The 6,000-nt window shown below is 40.6% G+C and overlaps 1 protein-coding gene across 6 annotated transcripts in view; it reads left to right on the top strand.

The window, feature by feature from the left end:
• mpp7a (MAGUK p55 scaffold protein 7a) overlaps positions 1-6,000 on the top strand; it is a 243,614-nt gene that overhangs the window by 85,264 nt on the left and 152,350 nt on the right. The window lies entirely within an intron of this gene.

Below are 6,000 nucleotides of genomic sequence, written 5' to 3'. Positions count from 1 at the left end.
ATAGCCATAGAGTTTTGGGAGAAGATGAGCATATTTGATATCTCTATACACTAGCAGGCAGACAGTGGTAATGAATGCACTACATTGTGTCGGTCTGCCCTAATCTCCTCTCATCATTACCATCTGCAGCCAATCTCCTTCTCCCTCTCCTGGTATTAGAAAGAGATCAGGAGGGGGTTTTGCTACATGGGCTTTTTGTTCTGTAAAACTGCTTGTTTTTATGCAAGGACTCAGCAAGTAAATGTATGTAGCAGCTGCTTCATCTATTTCTTAGTAAATTTACTAACAAAACTTCAATAATTGTTAGATCTACATTTGATTTATGCTTTGTGTATGGTCTCCATTTTGAAGGAATCATGGGCTGGCATGAAATATTTCCCCTTTTACTGTCTACCTTTCTCTCGTGCCAGAATCATCGTCAGTGATGATTGAGAGAGAAGAATTGACATAGTTTTTATCTCCTCCCTTTAAAGAAATCTTTTCTGTGTGAGAATGTTTGTTCAGGATCCAGGACTTACTGTGCCAACGTGAGCATGTAAAAATGCCTGAATACATACCTCAGACACTGCAGTAAAACTCTGATGTCGGGACTTGCGGAAACCAGCAGGTTTTCATTTGATGACTGGATTGTTATGGATGGCCAGAGAATAAGGCATCTTGAACATGGATAATGATGGGCAGGGTCTGTGCATGTTCAGGCTCTCATTCTCGCCAGCCCCAAAGAAAACAGTGCGTAGTGTGGGGCAGCAAGAATGATGCTAATGAAGGTGGCATTATGTTTCTGTGATATTTAGCCAGACATAAGGGTGGAATTCCCAAACCTCACCTAGCCCTCTAACCACCTAGCTCTCTACCTTGCTAATCTTTTAAGAGGAACTCTAAGAAAAGCGTGTCAGTGCTGTTCACACCACAGTGCCATAACCTCGCAGGAAATATTTACCTGGAGCACAGAAAGCTTGGCACTAATTGGCAGAATAATCTGTCTACATTTTTTTCAATCATAAAAAGGACCGCATAGGGTCCTATCCAAGAAAAATTCTTGATTTACTAATAGGGACTGACAGAATTAGATTAGAATTAGGATTCAAGCATCCTAAAGTATTTTTCTTTGCAGTGTATCTGTGTTCACTTCTAGGGATGAGGTGAGGAGCTGGAATCACTGCTCCTTTGCTCTGAAAGGAGCCTGTTGAGGTTGTTCAGGCATCTCCGTCATCCATGGATGCCTCCCTGTAAAGGTATCCCAGGGATGTCCAACTGGAAAGAGACCCCAGAGGAGACCCCCCAGCATGAGAAATTCGAAATTCCATCTGACTTGGGAACATTTTGGGGCCCCCAGGAGGGGCTGGAGAAAGTATCCAAAGAAGAAGTGTTAATGAATGGATGATTATACAGAAATAGGTTGTTTTTGCAATACCAACCATACCAATTCCAAATGGAAATAGTTTTTGCTTTTTCCCTTCTAACTGATCTTAGGTTGGCCCCACAGTAGAGGATAATTGAGCAGATATTAGGTTCAGTTTGTCCCTACCTAGAGGGGGTGTTCTTGACTCAAGACTGCTTTGAACCAGTTCTACCCAAATAATCCTGGCATGTGATGTGATTTTAATGCTACCAGCTGGCTTGGAGTCTCCTGAGTTTTGATTCATAAATATCAAACGTTTGATATTTACAACTTGAAATCCTGTAGTGTGAAAGCAACAGCGATGGAAAATCTCTTAAGAACAGTGATTCATCAGTCATTCTGAGCAGATCCCCGAATCCCATTCTGTTCTCTACCTGCCAACATTGTAATACAAATATATCAGAATCAGAAACCGTTTTACTGGCCAGGTGTGTTGAACACAAGAGGAATTTGTCTCCTTCTGCAGACCAATGTCATCTCCACTAGTCAGCTCCAGGTTGTTGTGCCCACACCACAGGACCAGCTGTTCAACCTCCAAAGCAGCCAAGATATTGAGGTGCGGTAGTTAGCATTTTACTGCAACAACAGCTCTCTATATGCAACAAACATGGAGGTGGAGACCAGCAGTTTTGCTCTAGCAGAGCAGGTGTGTGTCCAGCAGAGAGTACAGGATGAAGCCACAGACAGTAGCCAGTTTAAAGTAAAAACATGTACCCTGGCTAAATGAAACCTTTAAATTGCTGAGTGTGATATGATGTGCATGTTGTATTCAACAGGAATGGTGGCAGTGCTGTTTATCACAGTTTTCAAATTTGCACAGCTTCCTGTTATAATTTAATCACAGTCAGAAGGTAAATCCCATGAAAATATAAGCTGTCTAAAGTTTTTATGGTCATAGTATTTTTTGTAGTAGAAACATTGCACTATTATTAAGTACTTGTGTCAGTACTCGGCATCAGCAAGTACTCAAATAAAAGTACCTGTCCTCGGTCTGAAAAAAGTGGTATCGGCACATTTGATCACGAATTTCTGAGATTCCAAATTCCTGGAATTGCACTCTGAAACTGTTAAGTAGCTAAAAACACTGTGTCCTGCACCTCGACTGAATCATCCATTGTGTGCATTCTTATGCCTACAATAGTAAAATCTGCTAAATCTGTTATTTATATCTGTGGTCTCCCTTGTGTGTAAAAATGGTTAAAAATTGAAAATCTTCCGCTTTGCTCTGTGCATTAATGATATACTGATATGACAGCTCTTTGTGTGTGTATGCATAGAAGTGTTTAAATGTATAATCTACTCCCTAAATACTATTATAATATTTGAATAAGGTATTGTTCATGTGCCAGCTATTAACTTAGTGCTTTTCACTTTGGGCTCAAGGTCTAAGCTAACTGATTCAATACACTACTGCTATTGTTTCCGAATAAATACACCCCAAGCAGTACAGTTACTGCAGCCATAAAATGATCAGATATATCATAACATCAAAGAACCATATTGTTTCTTCATTAGAGTGAGTTTATTCTACCTATTTTCTTCTTCCCCCTTTTTAAAATGGAGAGAACCTGAGCTGCTTTTAGTGTCTCTTATCATTAACATGGCGGTGTAAGTGAAACTGCCACGCTCCAGACAAGCAGAACTGTGTGTTTCCTCTGCTCTCTACTTGGTAATGAGATGTGAGCCAGACTGTCAGCTAGTGAGCCAAATGGACAGACGGACACTGACAGACTTCGAATCACACAGAAGAACCATCTCACCTTACAGCAGGGACAAGCATTTAGATGCAACATTCAGGTGGATCTGGCTAACGTCAGTGTCACACCATTAATAAAACCTTAATTGTCTCCTTCCTTTTAAAGCTTCACCACCAAATCTCCACAGATTCCCCCATTTATTCCACAGGGCTCTGAAGGGGATACTTTGTGGAAGGCTAAACAGCGAAGAGAAGACAAACACATCGTGTTAATCTGACAGACTCTGCAGCTGAACCCATATGGAAACACTCACTGTTCTACTGCCAAATACCTGGGTAATTTTGGAGCATCAGTTACTGGCCAGTCTGTCTGGAGGAAAAGAGAAGGGCCAGGGGAGGAGGTGTCCTTTCTCTATCCTGGCCTCACTGGATGGCTGGCACAGCCTGTCATGTCCCTCCTAATTTACTTATGTCACAGATTAAATGAGATGATACAAATATTTTTTTAAATATCATCTTTCAGCAAAGTTCAGGGCTCACAGGTTCACCTCATTTTCAAACTTTTGATTGTTACATTGGAGCTGACTTGAAATTTGAGTGCTGGCGTGTATAACTAGCATAGCTAAAATGACACAGACAGATTCCCATTTTTTCAATTAAAGGGAGTTACTCAAGTGTGCTTCTTTAAAATCTACCACACTTACTGTTCCACTGCCAAGTTCCCACTCCACAAAAAGCCACAGGAAATATAGTGCAATATTCAGTGTCTGCCTTCATCAGGTGGGGCTCTCCTTTAAAAGAGATGACCTTAATACTCATGTACTGCGGCATCCTGTGCAGGTGAATTTATCAATTCAGCTCAGATTCTTGTATTTTAATTGAAAAAAAGGGTTTGCTGTGCGAGTGCAGACTTTTTATTACACTGATTCAAGTTGCCATTTGGTGGTAGAAAATATTTCTGAGGTACCAAGGTACCTAGTTATTTATCATTTGCTAACCTCATATAAAATCTGAAATAAACCCCTTTCCTTGCCATGTTATACTCTGTTAAGACTACATTTCAAGTATTTTCAAAGGAGTTTAATGGTAGACTATACAGTACAGCATGAAGAAGAAAGATCATGGTCAATTTCATCAAATAAGTGCCTCTGAATTAGACCAGTAGAGCTAAACAAACAAAAACAAAAGATAAACCCAAAGGCAAAGTTGTGATAGGGGCAGGGGAAAGGAGGAGGGAAACTCTTTGGCAGAGTAGACAGGCTGCAGATCCTGTTGACTAGTAAATAATCTTAAAGCTCATTCACTTGAACCTTGTGTTGAGCACACAAAAATAAGGAGAGTCCTACCAACAGTATTGTGCATTCCTTGAGCACGCTCACTTTTTGGTGAACAGATGAATAAATGGTTCAGTTTGCAAGAAGTGAACCTGACCATGAATTTAGTTCAGATGCAGCTAATGAGCTTGAGCAGGAAAGGCTTTGTTCACTTCATATCTGATATTGCTAATATTTTATGAGCTGTGGTAAGTCAAAATTGCTGAGCATTTTCTTTCTCCAAACACCAGCTATGTTAATGTTAGTGACAAAGAGATTATACTTCCTTAATTTGTCAAAAATAATAGCCATTAAGGGTTTTGATCACCTATTGGTTTTAATATGAGCAACAGGAAATGTTTTAACATGATCAGCAGCTAATGATTCAGTATTAACAGCTAATGTGAAATGACAGCAATAAATAGAAGTGACAGCTGTTTTTACTAAAGGCCACAAACATTTCAGTGTCTACATTTGTTAAGTCTCAGAGATGATGAAGTTTACTGGAACAGGAAGAGCAGTTTGTTTGTGGCCTTGTGAGTTGCCTTTGTCTACCGTGAGTAGTGCCAAGTTTAAAACCATCTGCAAAGGGCTCCCAGCTGTCGGTCTGGTGTTTTCCTGAGCTTTAATGCAGTGCGTGCTGACTTATTCTTCTGAACCAGTGAATTTTAATTACTGGACACTCAAATTCAGCTTAAGCATGACAGTGTGTGGGAGTTCTTTTATGCTCTGTCATATCTGATCCACCTTGGATTTAATAAGTTGGATGTTTGCACAAAAAATGATCTGGTTTAAGTTTAACACACTGTGTGTTCATGTTTATGGCTGGTTTGCTGTTGATAAAATGTGGCAGGCTGCATGTTACATGTATAGTGATGTTTTTATTCTGTGTGCTCTTATTGCCTGAAACAGACAAGGAAAACTGACAGTGGGGATTTTAGCTACAGCTCAAGATGTTCTTTGTGTACACAAGATAACTGTATTTTTGCATTGTCCTGTCTTTACAGAATAGGTGTTTATAGAGCTTTGTTATGTGTCTCTCAGACAGTATCTCCTATGTAAATGATATGTCACATTTGTTGGCCAGCTGACCCTGGTCTCTCACAACAATCATTTGGCACATTTGCAGTGCTGTGACAATGGCATTTTTTTTTTTAATTAATTGATTAGTTGTTTGGTGGGGCTGTGGTGAAGCAGTGGTTAGTGCTTTCACGTCACAACAAGAAGGCTTCAGGTTCAAGCCTGGGCTGACCCGGGAAATTACTGTGTGGATTCTGCATGTTCTCTCTGTGCCTGCGTGGGTTCTCTCCGGGTCTTCCTCCCACAGTCCAAAGACACGCAGCTTAGGTTGGTTGGTGACTCTAAATAGCTTGTAGGAGGAGTGAGCTTGAGTGTGTGTGGTTGTTTGTCTACATGTCACCCCTGTGATAGACTGGCAACCTGTCCAGGCTGGACCCTACCTCTTGCCCAGTGTCAGTTGGGATTGGGTCCAGCCCCCCGTGACCCTCTTCAGGGTATCCAGTATAGATAATGGATGGATTGATTAGTTGTTTGGTCTGTAAAACATCTGAAAATAATAAGGGAAAAAA

Source organism: Monopterus albus, unplaced genomic scaffold (assembly GCF_001952655.1).
Source record: "Monopterus albus unplaced genomic scaffold, M_albus_1.0 scaffold258.1, whole genome shotgun sequence".
In the NCBI taxonomy this organism is placed as follows: domain Eukaryota; kingdom Metazoa; phylum Chordata; class Actinopteri; order Synbranchiformes; family Synbranchidae; genus Monopterus; species Monopterus albus.
Note: the sequence above shows the minus strand (reverse complement) of the source record. Positions and strands in the feature narration are given on the sequence as shown.